This window comes from Amblyomma maculatum, chromosome 1 (assembly GCF_055883805.1).
Source record: "Amblyomma maculatum isolate TAMU_Amacu chromosome 1, ASM5588380v1, whole genome shotgun sequence".
Lineage (NCBI taxonomy): Eukaryota > Metazoa > Arthropoda > Arachnida > Ixodida > Ixodidae > Amblyomma > Amblyomma maculatum.
The window spans coordinates 131,554,696-131,570,495 of NC_139344.1; positions in this window are offsets into that span (position 1 = coordinate 131,554,696).

Below are 15,800 nucleotides of genomic sequence, written 5' to 3' on the forward strand. Positions count from 1 at the left end.
GAGTTGGTAAAATATATACAAGCAGGTTTAATGGCACTTTGACAAAAAGTAAACTTATTTACATGAAAAAAGGGTATATCAGCAAAATGGCAAGCGTTAAGAGTTCATAGCGAGAAGCGTCTGGATGAGCCGTTTACCCAGGGCTCAGAGCGTCATTTCGTGCTCTGCAACGTCCTTAAAACCCCCTATGTCCAGCCCCTCTCTGAAGATGCTGACCAACCAGTTCCAGGGCACGCCCCTCAGATATCGGCATCCAATCGAACACATCACTGCACTGATGGTCTGATGCACTGACTGGTCCGGTATTGTTTCGTCGGGCGTGGTCACTTGTTGGCGGGTAGAGCTTGGGAACGGCGAGGAGATACATTTCTATTATTCTGCAAAGATACGATATGGTGGTTCCGGCAAGTGGATTTCCTTCTCAGAAACCCAAGTGTACGTGCGCGCCACGAATACTGCTCCCAGCATTGTCCCTTTCCGGCAATTGCAACTCTTTTCTGCATTCCCGGGAAATCCTCTAATGGCCGTATTCGTCATGCTCCTTTCTTCTCCTGTAAGTCAGCGGACGTGTCATTCCGATGGTCTCCTTTGGACAATAGGCATTCCTCACTTGACAATAGCGCCTCTAGACAGGAAGGGTGAACAGTTAAACAAAAGCACTTCCGGCTATTTCCCACAGGCGACATTTCTTTGTATTTTTTTTTATGTTCCCTTGACAGGGCCAATTTGGCAGTTGCAGGGTCTCGACAAAGCAAAGCAGGCTCACACAAAAAGATTCATGGAAACAGGCTCACTTAGAGCCCTTGCACCAACAGCGCATATCAATACCAGGCCCACAGGCGAACAATAGGGCGCGCAAGCGCGGACCATGCACGGTCACAACAGCTCTCGCTGATCGCAAAGGCGCAGTGATAAAGAGGAAGTGTGATATGACTGGGTCGCTAATGTCACTTTTCAGATATATAATGAATAAATTTGTGTATGCATTGCGATATTACCCCCGAGCTTATTTCGCTCTCAATGGCGTCTTTTATGAGAATGGAGGGGGGGGGGGGGGGGTTCACTAAATGTTTTACTACATCCCCGCCGCCACAGCTGTCGTGGAGGTTGCCGGTGGACACATTCTACGGCAAACTAGGCTGAGAGGTTATGAAGAAATGAAGGATACAAAGACTCACTCTGTGTGGAGGTGAATGAAGGGGGTGCAGAAAAAAAGTGCGGAACGTAACGCGCATGGACAGGCGAATGTAAAAAGCTACCTCGAAAGCAGTGTTTGAATTTATATATTGTACGCATTATGAAATAACCTCATCTTCACCAGTACCTATTCATCATCACCGGTCAGCTCGTCCGGAAAAGACAAGGGGGGATGAACCGCTGCTGGTTGATAGCTGCTGCTTCAGCCTGTCTGGCAATAGGAAAGTGCACCAGCCGGTGCTTCCTTCTGTCTCACAATATATATGTTATATAAACATGTATACAGCATATTCATATCATGTGATATAGAGTCGCTGTTTGCTGTATTTATGCATAACGTAGAAATTGTGTTATTGGTTTTTGTTGTAGACAGTAGTCATATGCAGTATTGCTGCGCTGTTACGTGCTTGCGCGACGCTCGCTGTGGCTGGAACGAGTCTCGTGCTCGTGCCAGTGTTCACCTGGAATAATTCTCGCTTTGCGGCAAGTTTGTGCCTTCAATTGAGTTCGTGGACAAGAACCCACCTTGGCCAATTCCCCATGGTGGGTACGTGCCATTTTTCAAGAGGCCAACAACAACAACCACTAACCTGTCCTGTTCGCATCTCAGCTTGGTGTCAGTAGTGGGATCAATGCAATTCCTACAATAAGCTCAACCGGGGCTGCCTCCTCTCCAATCTTCGGTGGCACACGTCACAGCAGCGTTTACCGCTTTGACTGCGCTGTCGGAACATGGCGTCCTTCGTCATACAACTGCCCGAGGCCGTCTGCTTCACGACGCCTGCCGACTGGCCGAAATGAAGGAAGCAGTTCGAGTGTTTCTACACGGCTTCTGATCTCCGCGACAAGCCAGTATCGCACAAGTCGACATGCTCTTCAACTTAATGGGCGACCAGGCCGAAGACGTCTTCGGAACCTTCCAACTCTCGGGTGAGAACGCCCGAAACTTAGAACTCGTCCTGAAGCAGTTCGGCAACTACTCATGTCGCGGCGGAACGTCCTCTATGAACGGGTACGCTTCCACACGAGGGTCCAAAACGACGGCGAATAAGTGGAAGACTTCGTGACTGCGCTTCACACGCTTTCCAACCATTGCGAATACGGCAGCCTCCGAGAGGAACTGGTTCATGATAGACTGGTCGTCGGCATTCAAGATCCGAAATTGTCAGCGGGACTACAACTTGACGCTGATCTTACTCTTCAGAAAACGCTAGATTTTATCAGTAGGTCGGAAGCGTACGTCAGCAACAAGCGAAGGTTCACCCCGAGACGCTGACCATCAACGAAGTTGCCGCGAGCCGGTCGCTCTGCAGCAGGAACGGTACGGTGCAGTAGAAAATCAGCGGATGGAGTTTTCTCCTGGCTGTGGGCGCACGCGAGCGCGCGTCCCACACTGTTTGAAGTAACTCACCGACATACCTTCAGTGCCAACGTTACTAGAACAAACTCAATTTCACAGCTCCGCCCGGAGAGGTGTCCCAAGTGGCGGTCGGGAGAACTAGCGGCGCTGCAGTCGACTCTTGCTCCTTGCCGGGCGCGTCGTCTGCTACACGCGGCGCGGAAGCATGGAGAGGCCGGCACACACGTAGCTGTTACGTGTTGCCATGGCGTTTTCAGATGGGGGGAGGTTTGGTTGCATAAGGCTCCGCGCCTCAAGGTATCACATAACCCATCGATGTGTTGCCGTTGCACTTACATGGTTGTAGTAAAATTATAACTACTCTTGCTCCCTCGCCGCCACTCTCTGCCCCGCGGCTGCCAGCGTCGGCGGCTGTAGCGGTCTTCTTAAACACGTACCCGCGCCAGTCACTGCGCGTCGGCTGCTTTTGGCTTAATTCTTTCTTTTTTTTTTTAATTTTGCGACATCGGTACTTTCCATGCCGACCTGCTTTGCCCCAGGGTGCAAAAGTGGGTATCGAAATGAAGACTCGAAAGGCCGTCATTTCTTCGCGCCACCGAAAGACCCTATCGAATTTAAAAGATGGGAGCAAGTCCTTCACAGAAAAGATCAAAAACTGACTTCGAAATGCAAGGTTTGTGATGTGCACTTCGAAGAGGAAGACGTCCTAAAGACCTATCGGCATATAATTCAAGATAAGGAAGCAATTTTGGAGAGAGGGAAATGGATGTTGGCACCAGGCGCTCTACCAAGGGTTTTTCTTTCATTGCCAGCACACATTTCAAAACCGAAGCATTCTAGACCGAAAAGAAAGTCACCAAATAAGGATCGCGCTTCCACATGTATTTCGACAGTGGTGTCGGAAGCGAACCTACAAGACTCCGTATCAGAGCAGTACGAACAGGACAGCAGCACTGAACAAACGGACTCGGACTTTAATCTCGATTTCCTGGAGTCTGTAACTTTGGCAACAACTCAATGGAAATTTGAGTACTTTCGCGATGAGGAGACAGATGAAAGATGCGGGCTGTTTTGCACTCGTCGTCTAGTTCGAGGAAACTTGCTAGTTGAAAAGACTTTTGTGATCGACGATCGGTTGTCATGTGCAATGAACGCGTACACCGGTAAAGTTCACAAAAAGTTCTTATATAATGTGCAGAGGGTTGGATAGGTAGAAGATCTTCTTAAGCAGGCCAGTGAAATGAAACTGTATGAGGGGGCCGCAGTTCAGAGCTTATGCGAAGAGCGAATGCATCATAAAAACTGCTCTGTGCTAACGCGACAAATTTGTTCTAATTGTTTAAGGCTGCGCAGAAATATTCGGCAAACAAGAGGGCCAGAAAAAAGAAAACGACTTCAACAACTGAAGATATGACTGCTAAGAAAAGCACTTCTGCGAGCTTCGACAGCAAACAAGAAAAATAAAGAATAAATAGCGCAGTTTAAAGAAAACCTCGAAAAGAACTCAGAAGAAGATTCAGAGCGGCGTGGAGCTTGCAGAAAAAGTCAGAGTAGCAAGGAAAAAGGCCAAGCTGCTCTGATATAATTCTCGCTCTCTGCAGTTGTGCTTACTATCAATACACGTGCAAATATATATATATATATATATATATATATACGTGGATTGTGATGTTTATATATAAATAAATAAGAATGTGTGCAATCGTATTCGCTGTATCACTGCCGAATTAATCTATGTCTAAATGCTCATTCTCCCTGAAACAAAATAATAGGTCGTGCTGTATAGTCAAACATTTTCCAAAGAGGAAGCAGTGTTGTTCTTTGAATTGCTGTCGATTCTTGCAATTTGTATCAACGTTGAGGAAATGAAGTTCTTGTTGTTTGCTGCACTTCATCTGCTTATTACTGTTGTTGACAATTACTGCATTTTGCGTTACCAGTTGAATTTCATTACAATTACCTCTACAAGCAATAAAATAGTTCGTTACTTCTTTTGTTTTCTCTGTGTGTGTGGGGGGGGGGATTTCTCAAGGCCATTGTGCGAATAAAATCCCAACTACCTGTGATAACTTGCTATAAATGTTTTTTTTTTTTTTTTTAGAGAGAGAGGAACTCATGGTTTGTTCAGTTATTTTATTTTGCTCTGCTTATGTCCATTCCCGCTGAATTCTTTCTCAGTTCATTCGCTAATTAACTCCACGCATCCTACGTTCTTGTATAAGATAAGCAACAAAACTTTTTTTCTTAGAAATGCTAACGGATCGTTATTCTGCGTCAGACTTCAAACATAGGACACTAAGAACAGACGTCCTGATTAGACAACGACGTAGGCCGTTTTCTGGCATTGAATCTTCGTCTAATCAGTACTGGAATACCCGCTACAAAACAGAAGCCAGTGGGCAAAGCAACGAACAGCGTTGGTGAGCAAGTCGACGGCGTTGTCAGATTTGTTTCATGGCATTAATGAGGGGATTTAGCAGCACATAAACGCGCTCTTCCAGGTAACACTTAGCTTCGAAGCCAAAGCTTTCATAATTTAGTTATAATTACTGCAGCCATGTAGAGCGCAACCGCAGTTCGCTAAAACTATTTGTGCGCTAGGCGCTCCTTGCTTCCGCGCCGCGTGTAGCAGACGACGCGCCCGGGAAGGAGCAAGGGTCGACCGCAGCGCCGCTAGTTCCCGCGACCGCCACTTGCACGCTCCTCCGCTGGGCTAGCTGGGCGGTATGGGGAGCTGTGAAACTGAGTTTGTTCTAGTAATGTTGTTCAGTGCACCCCTTTTTTTTTTTGGACCGCGACGCCAGCGCTTGGTTTCTAGCGGAGCGGAGAGGAACTACAAAATCTACGCCATGGCCTCCAAGATCACCCCGCGCGCGAAGGTGATCTCGGAGGCCATGCCTACGCGCAGCCGCGCCCGTTATGCGCACGGCTGTCTGCGGAGTCTGAGCAGTGTTACGTTTCTCCACCGACAAGTGGGACAGCTGACGCGGCCACCGCATAGCAACAGGCAGAACCACGAGCGGATCGGCCATTTCGACGCCGTTCATCGGCCGCGCAACGCTTCCTCCCGTCGACAAGTCTCAGCGTGTTCCTGCCACGCGCCAAATGTGTGTGCGTGCGTGTGTGTGCAAAAGCTGGCCAAGCCTGGAGCTCGAGGGAAAGTGCGTCGCCCTCTCCTGTCTGCAGGAGGTGGAGGAGATGAGGTCGGAACACCTGCGATTGAGTCATTCGTTGTGAACCAACATGTTTGGCTCTCCCTTTCCTGTGAAGGTTTACCCTTTCCTTGTGAACTGGAAAAACTATAAAAAGCAGCGGCCGACTCCGCTGAGATAGAGACTACTTTGACGCGCCGTTGACAAGACGCTGGACACCAGCTGTGTGAGTGTGTCTGTAATCTCTCCGGGTCAGCTTCACTGCCCGTTTCTTCCTGATGTTACAGTAAAGGTTGTTTCGTTAGAAGACGCCTCGTCTTTGCTGGGACCGTTCATGCCGTCCGCCGTCCACGGAGCCGCCAGGCCAACGCTACCGAGGGGCCGCGCGCCGAACCTAACAACTGGTGGCAGCGGTACGCTACCCCAGGCACTCGCGACCCAAATGCAACAATTGGTGGCAGCGGTGGGATGACTACGACCAAGCCGTAACCGTGGTTGGAGGGACGAGCCAGGCGATACCGTCGTCCAACAACTGGTGAAGAGCGGAGAGACGAGGACGACCAAGCAGTGACCGCGGTCGGTGAAACGAGCCAGGCCTGACCGAAGTGCAACATCTGGTGGGAAGAGCGGAGATGTCACAGGCGTGACCCGTGAATCAAAGCAGCTCAGCGGAAAGGCGGGAGCAGTGCAACGAGCCCTGTGTGATGACTGGTTGCCTGCAGCGGAACGACTGCGTTGGATTCTTGGCTGCGAGGTTTGGTGAGTGCGGGACTTTCTTCTACTGAGTTTTACCAGGCTTTTGTTAAGTAGAGAACAGAGCTGGTAATTGTGTTGTCGTTGTTGCTGGGTTAAGTGCAGCAAGGCAATAGTGGGCAGTAGAGAAGGCAACATTCGGAACAGCCATGAATTTGGATTTGAAGTCGTTGCGCAAACCGAAATTGCTGGAGCTTGCGGAGGAGTTGGGTCTGAATTTGTCAGACAAACTCAGAAAACCAGAAGTGTTAAAGGCTATTCTTGCGTTGGAAGCTGAAGATGACGAACTTTCGGAATGCCTTGAGATCATTGACGAACGTCACGAGAAAGAGGAACGTGAACGTCGCGAGAAAGAGGACGCCCGCGTAAGCAAACTGATACAGCTGGAGATTTCAGCACATGGAATGAGCGTGGAAAAGATTAAAGCTTTTAATGCCATTCATTGTAACAGTTCAATACCGCGAGACGGTCCGCCACCGTTCCTCATCGCCGAGGATATGGCAAAGTATTTGGCAGACTTCGAAAGTGTCTGCAGAAGTAAACGTTTCGAGCGAGATAGTTGGGCGCAGATGTTGGTAGCTCCTCTCTGCGCTGAAGCGTCGGAAGAAATCAAGCGATTGGTTGGCGACCGCTTGAAAAATTATGATGAACTAAAAGAGTCATTGCTGATACGATATCAGATAACGCCTCATGATCTTCGGAAAAGATATGAGAGCGAGAAAAAGTGTTACAAGTCGTACTTTGATTTGGCGTATCAGTTGAAAGACGCTGTAAGCGATTGGCTAAACAGTGCGGAAGTTCCGGAGCAAATCGAGCTTGCACCGGAGTGTGAGAAACAGCTTCGGGAAGCGGCTCAGCAACGTGACCGCAGTAGCGAGCCGACCGAGCCTCGAACAGAGGAGTATTGTGTTACCTTGGTCGAGCCACTAGCTGAGACGGTTAGCACAGGCTTAATCGGCGAGAAGTCCGAAGTGACGCCGTTAAGCGAGGTGAACTGCATGCCAACCCAAGTAGCTGTAGGAGACACAGTTCCATCAAATGAGTGTGGGGAACTGATAATAGCTGAACCGCCTCTCGAGTTAAATGCAGAAGCTGGTCTAGAGCGTGGCGGAGATGGAAATCAGCTAGGAAATGAGAAAATTTCGGTTTCCGAAATCAGCTGTGTCGTAGAGCAGGGCACGCAGAAAAACGAAGTGCCGATCAGGGAAACTGCGCAGCCCGCGAGTTGTGATCAGCCAGGGCAGACCGACGAGGAGTGTGCGTCCGCTGTAGAGAGCGAGACTTGCGAAGGCGACAGTGAACGACCAGAGCAAAGTCAGAATCGTTCGTGCCCCAATACCACGCTAGGTTGTATTCGCGAAAGCAACCCCGGTGCGAAAGCGGACGTGGCACATATGGCCCTCACGCTATCCGAAGCGCCCGAGCTGTCGAATGAGCTTGATCGTGCGCCGGTTAGCGCTGAGCAATGCGGCTCATCGGAGGACCCGTGTAACGTGAGTGGCGAGCTGCCAGAGGAAATGCCTATCTTGAGGGCTGGCATGAGCGGTTGTTCGGACTTGTCTGAAGGTGAGTCATGCGCTGCTGGCTGCGATGCAGACGCTGCACCGCACTTTGACCGCTTCGACGACACCGGTGTCCTACTAGCTCCGGTTACCGCTAGCTTGCCAGAGCTCGCGCCGAAAGAAAGTGGAACTAGAGTATTCAAGTGCTGCCACCGAAAAACGCGGAAGGGCAGGCATGAGAAAGATTGCTGCCGTCGTAAGGAGAGCAAGCTCAAACGGTTGCAAAAAGAAAGCAGAAGGCTAGTATTCCAGTGCTGCCGACGAAAAACGCGGAAAGGCAGACGCAAGAAAGAATGCTATCATCGTAAGGAGAGCAAACTCAAACGGTTGCAAAAAGAAAGCAGAAAGCCTGTGTTTCAGTGCTGCCGTAGAAAAAAGCGTAAAGGCAGGCGCGAGAAAGAATGGAGCAAGTGTAAGCTATCGCGAAAGAGAAAGCGACTATCCCAAAGGCACAAATGCGCCCGTGCCCAGAAAATGCGTGACTGGTGCGCAACACGTAAGGAGAGGGATAGGTTGTTCCGAAATGTGAGTGATTCATGCTCATGTGTTTCTTCGCACAGAAACAGGAAGGTACGGTTGTTCCGTGAAACGGACAGCCGAAGCTTTAGTGAAAAGGGTGATCTCAACGGTAACGCCGATGGCTTAAGTCGAAGCTCCTAACGTGAGAAGAAGCCCGTTTTCACTTGTTGGTGTTTTTCTTCTGGCATAGGATTTTGAACAGATTGCATTGTATTATTTTTGTTAGCAGTACTGTTTTGAAAATGCGATTTTCAAATTTGTGGACGCGTTCCAAGTGCTGCTGAGCTGCCCTTTAATATAGGGGGGCATAAGAGGGAAATAGTCTGGCATAACTTAGTGAAGATTGTGCCGTGCTTGCTGGCTGACCAGTTGAGTTTTTAGCGTGGTTGTGATGCTGTAGGTTGTCAGAAATCTCTCCTGAAGACAAGTTGCAGAGTGCCTTGGAAACCCGGACTTGCCAAGGACTTCTTCAGGCTGACTGGCTCAAGAGAAACAGAGTCGGACGACCCTGGTTAGCAGCAACATCCCGATCCCTCCGGACAGCGGATGCAGTCCCCTGCCCTTCGGGATCTCCCTTCCCCGGCGGGGCAGTCTGTTACGTTTCTCCACCGACAAGTGGGACAGCTGACGCGGCCACCGCATAGCAACAGGCAGAACCGCGAGCGGATCGGCCATTTCGGCGCCGTTCATCGGCCGCGCAACGCTTCCTCCCGTCGACAAGTCTCAGCGTGTTCCTGCCACGCACCAAATGTGTGTGCGTGCGTGTGTGTGCAAAAGCTGGCCAAGCCTGGAGCTCGAGGGAAAGTGCGTCGCCCTCTCCTGTCTGCAGGAGGTGGAGGAGATGAGGTCGGAACACCTGCGATTGAGTCATTCGTTGTGAACCAACATGTTTGGCTCTCCCTTTCCTGTGAAGGTTTACCCTTTCCTTGTGAACTGGAAAAACTATAAAAAGCAGCGGCCGACTCCGCTGAGATAGAGACTACTTTGACGCGCCGTTGGCACGACGCTAGACACCAGCTGTGTGAGAGTGTCTGTAATCTCTCCGGGTCAGCTTCACTGCCCGTTTCTTCATGATGTTGCAGTAAAGGTTGTTTCGTTAAAAGACGCCTCGTCTTTGCTGGCACCTTTGATGCCGTCCGCCGTCCACGGAGCCGCCAGGCCAACGCTACCGAGGGGCCGCGCGCCGAACCTAACAACTGGTGGCAGCGGTACGCTACCCCAGGCACTCGCGACCCAAATGCAACAGCAGCTGGACCAGCACGCCTTGTCATGCCTGCTAGCTTGCCCTTCACGCTTCACGCGCGACTGTGAAGCGCAGTCGCCGCCGTACAAAGCTAAACTGCCTGAAATGCTGCGCAGTGTGACAAGAAAGTCAAGAAAGCAACATTTCTCACCTTACCGTCACCCTGTTAAACGCGACACTTAGGAAAACTAGCCGTTCGGCAAACCGCGTCAAGCCTGGCCTGCCTGGCGTGAGGCGGTTTTGCGTGGTGTCGCGTTTAACAGGGCAACCGCAAGGTGAGAAATGTTTCATGTTTGTGAAACTGCGAGGAATTTCGGGCAGTTTAGCTCAGCACGGCGGTCTGCGCTTCACAAAGTCGCGTATAAAGGGCAAGCCAACATGGCGTGCTCGCCGGCCGCGGTTTTACGTGGTGTCGCGTTGCATTTAACGGGACAACGTTAAAGTGAGAAATGTTTTATTATGCTGCAAGCTTCATTGCTTCAGCTATTCAGTGCTTTTGAGGAATATTCTTTAGTAGCTGTTATTTAATTCACTCACTGTAGAAATGCATTTTCAGATATGTTCGGCTAGACTGCATTTTCTAACTGTAAAGAAGACGAAGAAGAAACAACCCTGCGGCATCACCATCACCACCATCGCTGGTCTCCGGCGCCCATCTCTCTCGCGCTGAAGCTGTTCCCTGCGGCTGGTATTCCGATCCCTCTGTGCCCGAATTACTGCCAGCGCTAGACGTTCAAACCATCTATTAAATCCACATTTCACTTGGTGGAGGTCAAGCTGAGGTTCCCTGTACCCATCTCGCCCTGGAACTTCGAAGCAGAACGTTGACTACCCCAATGACGGAGCCTACTTCATCACACCTACATCCGCCAGTCACCTGCACAGGTTCCCTTCGCCAACGGGACCCCGCTACCTTCAGTGGAAGCAGTGATGACGACGTCGACGATTGGCTGTCCACTTACGAACGGGTCAGCCGCCACAATAACTAGGACGACAATCGTAAGCTTAATAATGTCGTTTTTTACTTGAGCGACGTCGCTAATCTGTGGTTTCGAAACCACGAGTCCGACTTTACCACCTGGGCGCATTTCAAGACCAAATTTTCTGATGTCTTTGGCCGCCCCACCGTCCGAAAACTCCGCGCGGAACAGCGTCTTCGATCGCGACTACAGCTGCCCGGTGAATCGTTCACCAGTTACATTGAGGACATTGTTGATTTGTGTCGCCGCGTTGACCCGACCATGACCGAGGCCGTTAAAATACGTCATGTCCTCACAGGAGTTAATGACGGCGCTTTCAACATGCTCGTCGCCAAAAGCCCCACTACGGTCAAGGAAATATACGACCTCTGTCAAAGCTACGACGAACTCCGCAAGGAGCGTGTTTTGATTCGCCAGTCTCAAGCATCACTTGCTGAACTTGCCGCGGAGAGGGAGTCATCTAGCCTCTCTGAAGACATCAAGGCTTTTGTACGTCAGGAGGTCGCGCGACAACTGTCTCTGCAGCCATATATTAAGGAGTCGACACCAACTGGCCTTGTTCCGGAGCTTCGCCGTGCAATCCAGCAGCATGTGTCTGAAGTCGTCCCTAATCCTGTCCCTCAATCAGCTCCGGTCGCACCCTCAATGCCGTTCCCCACGCCCACAATGTCATCGTCCGGCGTTGCGCCACTGAGCTACGCTCCAGCATTCGCGCCGGCTCCTCCTCAAGTATTGCGTCGCACGTATGCCGAAGTCACTTGAAGTTCACCTCCTGAGCCAGCATATGCCTATGCTTCGCCCCCCATGCGGTCGGCGCCAACAGCTTTCGCTCCCCCCTTGCTTCAGACACGATCTCCATGGCGCACTTCAGACAACAGGCCTATTTGCTACCACTGCGGCATCCCTGGACACACTACACGCTACTGCCGGCAGGGAATGACAACAGGGAATGACAAATCATCAAAGGCGAACAGAAGGTCCACGGGCTCGATGCGGCCGAGGCACTCCCCTTCGATCAACTTAGCGGGAGACGCAAGAGGATTGGCTACCAGAAGTGTGCTAGCGCCGTTGTTCATGTCAAGGACGGCAAACGGCAGCGGTAAGTGGCGGCGGCGGCAGACAACGTTAGAGGGCACAAAGAGGACTGTCGCGGCGGTGCTAAAAGAGGCAGTGAGGGGAACCAGAACAGCGCTAACGGGTGGGATGGTTGTGTCATGAGCTACGAGGAGTTTGGCCGCAAAACGAGGACGCGGCTCGTGGAACAGGGCATCAGACGGTGCATCACTCGATTCAATGAGCTCTACTTGAGGACTGGCGCAGTCAATGATAGCATGATGCTTGGACAGGAAATCCCAGCCGAGAATGACGTCATGAGAACATGTGGGGAGGACGACGAATTCGATGATGTACAAGGCTGCAGCAATGACGACGCGAGCAGTGCAGACAGCTGTCGGCTGTATACTGTGAGCGGATGCGGTACGAAGCGATAGTCCCTCGAGGGGCGTAGTCACTTTTCGGAGGGAGCGGCAGAGTTTTTGGCTGATAACTGATACAGCGGCACCGGTGTCGACGAGCGCAAGAGTATAAACACCTTCAACGATGACAGCAGTAACATTCGCGGGATTAAGACGAGGACTTTGAAATTCTCTCGAATACGCAGTTCGTGCCTGGCGAACTGCGGCGGTTAGTTTTCCGGCTGAGTAGCGGGTCGTCGGCGCATTGGTGAAATGGAGCGGCGACGTGGTGATGGCGAACGACGAGGCAGGAAGTCCGGAGGATCGGGGGGTGCTGTTGGAGGACCCGATGGAACGGGGAACTGAGGGGCCAAATAAGGTGGCGCAGGCCGTGCAGCAAAGGCCATATTTATTCGGCGCCGGCAGTAGCGTGTAGTGTGTCCAGGGATGCCGCAGGGTTGTTTCTTCTTCGTCTTCTTTACATTACCTCTACGCCGCAAGAGTAGCTTTTGTATCAATTTTACGAATGACAGCTTTTCTGTTCTGAACCATAACTGCTGCTCACCAAGTCTTCAATGTGCGGTGCAGTGGCCTTACATTTCATTACAACCTTCTGCATCATGTTCATTCCTTTTCCAACAGCACTGCATGTACCCACGGACTGCAGCCGAAGCACGGCAGATGCGACGAATGAACGGTGTGGCCTTCCCCCAAGCGTCAATACTCCTCTCTGCCCTGAACAATACAAGTTACCCTTGCTAAGGTAGCCGCGACTGCAGGACTGTGTAGTTTATGTATAATGCCTGTTTTGTTACATATCATTTGCCATAATTCGGAAATCAACGTTATGCTATTTTTTGTCTCTAGCTAAGTGCTGTTTCTCGCCTTTGTGTATTTTTATTTTTCTGTACTGTGCACATCGCCTAATGTGTGCCAAGTTTTGTCAATGCATCCGTCTACATCTGTTGCATCTCATGTGCTTTATATGCAGCAAAATAAATGTTCATTTCACAAAGCACTTGGCGCCTTTTTTGCAAAGGCTGTGGCGCAGCTACGTTGATGGTCAGTTTAGAGAACTGGGAATCTATTTTTCATGTTTTTATACATGCTTAAAATACATGGAACCACTAGCAGACCATGTAAAACCGAAATAATGCGCCAAAAGGGCAGGGAAGGGCGCAGCGCATGCTAGCATTCAAATCGCGTGCCTTTCAGCAAGACCGGAAGTAGTTGCCGCCGGCCACTTGGTGCGCTAGCCGCTGGGCCCTATTAAAACCCCTTGATACTTTGAAAGTTACGCTAACGATTGAACTTTGCCGCCGCCGCGCTACCTCCTCGCCTCCTCGCCCCTTGCGCGCCCCTTCGCTGAAGGCCGGCTCTCCGCCAGATTTCCTGAGCGACGATTGGTCTACCTGCCGTTACCCTTAGAAACCAACGCGCGTCCGGCGTTTTCCTTGTGTTTTCTTTTTCCTTCGCGCCTTTTTTCTCATTCTCGGCGAGCGAATATTGCGCGCAGTGCTTTTATTGCAGCGTGCAAGCTTTATGACGTGCTGTTGCGCGTGCAACTGCAGCAAGCGGCCTGAAGATGGTTATGCGGTATTCATGATACCTCAAGGAAAGCGTGACGGCTTGCGCAAGAGTCAATGGATTTACAAGATTAGTCGAAAGTTTATTCTAAAAGAACAGGGTTGTTTGCGACGAGATGCGCCTTTCTCACTCCCAGTAATAACGCGTCACCTGACGCTGCGTTTTCTATTCCTGCTTGCTCCTTAATATTTTTGCGGCGGCAACATGTTCATTGTATAAAAATAAGGTTTTCCTCTGAAGCATGCTGAATATTCTGCGAGGCTCCAAGGCTCCATCATTTCACACGCTGTCGACTTCTGTAGTCAGAAATACGGCACTATAATCTGCTTTTTGCTGTCAGTGATAACTGGAAAAGTACAGTCTCGCGATTGCATTTGTCGCGATTATGCTAGGATCCCTGGCCTCCGTCACTAAAAATCAAAATTGGGGCTTGTAGAGGAGCTAGTCTTTCCAGCTTGTACTTGTAGTCTGCGTCGGTTACTCGGGAGCAATGAATGCTGGCCCTGAAAAACTCTTTGGCAAATAAACCCGAGGTATATTGCGGGTAATTTGCCTAGTTAGGTCGTACGGCATTTTTTTTTTTTCAATTCTTGAATGCGTCTTGCCATGCTTCGACGCACGCATGGGTTAAAAAGTATGCGTTCGTTTTATCAGGGATACGGCCAATGTGCAGGGGGTGTTCACATGATCACACACGCTTCACTTTGACCATGACTACTAGGTGTTGGCAGGTTACCTTCGCTTTGAAAGCTGAAGCTCTAAAACCGCGATTCCGCGTATTCATTTACTGCGAGAAACGTTTTCCCATCGATGTCAAATAAGCCGGAATCATTGCATCATTTTTCTGCATTTACGAAACTTAAACAGTCAATAATGATTATATTTATGATGTAAAAATAAGGGAACATTTTGCGAGCAATAATTCTTAGCACTGTAATTAAAATATTACTCATTTCAATTGTATGCAAGAAGATTTTTTTTTCGCCTAGCCTGAGTGATTAACTCATCGCTCTATGTTCTAGCTACATTTCACTGAAGAACGGTTTGAGCCGCCAATATTACACGAACTCCTAACGCAGTTCCATAAATTTTCTCTCACCGACCTGTCTTGAAGCAAAGGAAGCCTCCTCGACAGAGACATGAACCTCGAGCTGATAGTAGTCAGTTATTTCTATGGCTTGCTCTTTTCCCACCTCCATTTATGAGAAAATAAGAAAGTATAAGAATTAAAAGTCAATGTATAGTTGTCTCGTCAGATATTATGAGGTAATAGAGACATAACTGGCAACGTAAATCAATGAAAATTGAAGTATATCAATGGGTCATGGGACAGCATCAGAATAAATAGCGATGGTTATGATAGTGATAGCTAATGACGGTGTCTGTTACGGATATTAATAGTAAATGATAGTAATAGGCCCGGATAGTGAGGTGATAGTGTTCGTTGCGAACAGTGATAGTTATGATAGGTCACTTGACGGCATTAGTAGATATAGTGATAGATAGGATAGCGATAGTTAATTAATTGGCAGTTATATGCTTTCTCATTTCCGCACGTTGAAAACTTATGTGGCCCCTGTTTTCTTTTATTGCTGCGTTCAATGAAATTACGCTCTTTTACATAGCGCATGAGGCCACAGCATGCTTGCCCCAGAACTTCAGTGTGTCGGCAATAGGGCCCACCACTTCTCCCAGTGTACCCTGCTGTCTTTTAACCACACGTGAAGTCAGTGAGTGGCCGCGTACTCATAAAATTATTGAATTCCTCCATCAGCATCATATCAAGACAGCCGTGGCAAACCTGTTCCTTGGCTCAAAGTTTGGTTTTATACAAAATGAACTAATTAACGCAGATTATTGCGGATCGCTAACTAGCACAGTGCCATTACACTTGACCTAAGCTTTTCAACGGTATACGGTTCGATGTTTCAGCTAGAATTTAGATTTTAATTGCAATTTACTAAATATCAATTATATGGCCCAGTAATTGATC